This window comes from Lepidochelys kempii, chromosome 7, assembly GCF_965140265.1.
Source record: "Lepidochelys kempii isolate rLepKem1 chromosome 7, rLepKem1.hap2, whole genome shotgun sequence".
Taxonomy (NCBI): Eukaryota; Metazoa; Chordata; order Testudines; family Cheloniidae; genus Lepidochelys; species Lepidochelys kempii.
In genome coordinates, this window is record NC_133262.1 from 85,235,621 (window position 1) to 85,238,401 (window position 2,781).

The 2,781-nt window shown below is 43.7% G+C and overlaps 1 protein-coding gene across 5 annotated transcripts in view; it reads left to right on the forward strand.

Moving 5' to 3' along the window:
- LRRC20 (leucine rich repeat containing 20) overlaps positions 1 to 2,781 on the forward strand; it is a 152,338-nt gene that overhangs the window by 11,128 nt on the left and 138,429 nt on the right. The gene's annotated exons all lie outside the window — the stretch shown is intronic.

Consider the following 2,781-nt stretch of genomic DNA (forward strand, 5'->3'; position numbering starts at 1 on the left):
CCTGGGGTCAGCATCCTGAGTGGGCAGAGTAGCACAGAGGCAGAGCTATGGGTCAGGCTCAGAAACATGGGAAATGCAGTGCCAATCATGCAGCCACCTGGGCTTCATACCACTTAGCCACTCTCAGAAAGTTAAGGATGCAGAAGATTGTTTGTTTTACACAGGGAAAAGCAGCTCATTCGACGTTAGCAATTCCCCTCCTCTCAAACGATGGGGAACGGATCCTATCCCAAACACGTTGCAAAGAACGAAAAGGGGCAGCAGCACAAAGGCACCCTTCCCTTCATCTTCTGCAGCTGACAATGACCAGAGAAGTGATTATTATTCATCCCAAAGTATAAAAATAGTATTCCAAGTCATGTGTCTGGGTAGAGTCCCAAACCACTAGCAACCCTAGCTCCATACTTTACAATGGTGGTTCTCAACCAGAAGTCATGAACAGGTATCACAGGGTTGCAATCACTCTGTACTTTCCATAGAGCTAAATAGAAGGGAAATCCCAGGGCAGTCCTGGTATTGTAAAGTTCAAGAACTCTTATAAAACAGTCATACACTTTATTTTCTACCCTTATTCTACACAGAACTGTTTTGTTCTTCCTGGTGTATATATATTGTTCATATATGTGTTAAACAACGGCTTCAAGGCTTAACTGGTACTTGGACTAGTAGGCACTGTTTTATAAATAGGAGATATCCTTGAAAACCAATAAAGGAATCATAAGTATTGTACATAAAATCAAACATGTGCCTATTCATGCCATTTTCTTTGTTTGGGTAAAATGTAGGCAAAGATTTTTCAAAGAGTGAACAGGCAGAAAGTGAATTGTATTTTACATAGTTGCCAGATTTGTTTGTTTACCAAAGGTCATTAAGCCCTAGTTTTAAGAACTGAAGTCCTCTTTCAGAAGCTGTTCTGAGTTAGAGGGATGGCAAGTTTCTCCACCAACACCTGCAGACCTCTAAACCATTCTTGAATTCATGATTAAGGTTAAGATTATGTCATGGATATTTTTAGTAAAATTCACAGGCAGGTCATGGGCAAAAAAAAAAAAATTCACAGAAGCTGTGACTTGTCCGTGACTTACTAAAAATATACCTGACATAATAGGGATCTGCGAATCCCCACACTGCCTGAAGTGGAGCAGCTGCACTGGGGATACAAGCTGCCTGCAGCAGCTGGGGGGATTCCCCCGCCTGGGGCTGGGGGGTTCCCCGCTGCAGGCTGGGGCTCAGGGGTTCCTCCACCACCCATGGCAGCTGGAGGTTCCGCAGCAGCTGGGAACTCCTCCACAGCCACCCACAGCCTCTTGGAGCTCCAGAGGCATCCCACTAGAGGCAGGTGACCCTCCAGCTGCCAACCACCGCAAGCTGAAGTCACGGAGGTCACTGGAAGTCATGGATTTCGTTACTTCCGCAACTAAATTGTAGCCTTATTCATGATCCCCCTCAAATACTTTTACTAGCTCACAGTATTTCTCTGTCCCATCAAACTTACCTTGATCACTTGTCATGTCAGATCAGTATGAGAGTCATCTTTTCACCGGAGGTCCCTCAGCACCCAAGTTCTATGTGGACTGTGGGAATGAAAGTTAAAGGTCCAAAGCAATTCTTTAAGAGTATGGGTTTGTCCCAAGTCACTGGCCAAAATTTCCTTCACCCCAGAGGTGGCTGTTCATCAGGGGATTATGCATGTAAGTGTGAGGAGTTTGGGCCTGAAGAGGAACCATCATAAATGTACTACCCTACATTGTTTCAGAGTAACAGCCGTGTTAGTCTGTATTCGCAAAAAGAAAAGGAGTACTTGTGGCACCTTAGAGACTAACCAATTTGAGCATGAGCTTTCGTGAGCTACAGCTCACTTCATCGGATGCATACCGTGGAAACTGCAGCAGACTTTATATATACACAGAGAATATGAAACAATACCTCCTCCCACCCCACTGTCCTGCTGGTAATAGCACTGTACTTACTATAGAATGTAGTGGCGTAGATCACTGCTACATTGACAACAGTGCAAATAAAAAAAGCATTAGTGGGCAGAGATGCCAGAAAGCTGCTACTCTCCCTTCCAACCATTTACTGTGATATTAAGGGGAGGGAACTAGAACATATCCAGTAGACTTGGGGGTACAATACCAAACCCAAGGAACAAATGAGTCTTTTCATCCAGAGGATGCATTAAGTGTGAACTATGAATACAAGGAAAGCCTCACTAAACTGCAACATAACTATACAAGTGCGCTTTTTAGGACTAGTGCTGCAAGTCAGGAAATAAGATCCATCCAATGCTATAACTCTAACCTTCTGCAGGCTAAAGCCCAGAGTTATTTTGAGCACTTGGCTCTGCACCATTTGCTGTGGGGTGCAAGTGACATGAATGATTGATTTATCATCAACTGCTTTTGTGGTACGCAACGAGAAGTCAGTGAGCCAGGGATGAAAAGCCATAGCAAGTTAAAATGCTTCTTGTGTTGTGAGCATCTAAGTTAAGTGTTGCCCAAAAGCAGCAGCAGCATCCTACTGATTAGGGAGTCCCATCCAATAATCTTCAGCTAGAAACATGAGATCCATAAGGAAGGGTGGAAAATGGATAGGAAAATCTGGCCCCCAAATGCCCCTCACCTTTCATCTGGACTTTTAAAGTTTTAACCACAAAATACTGGAAGAATCTTTAAAGAGAGCCATATGTAACTGCAAGCAAGGGGTCAATTTTTTAAAGACCCTGACTTCCTGTCACTGACCAGAAACTCATCATAAAGAAAATAAAACCCAACAACATAG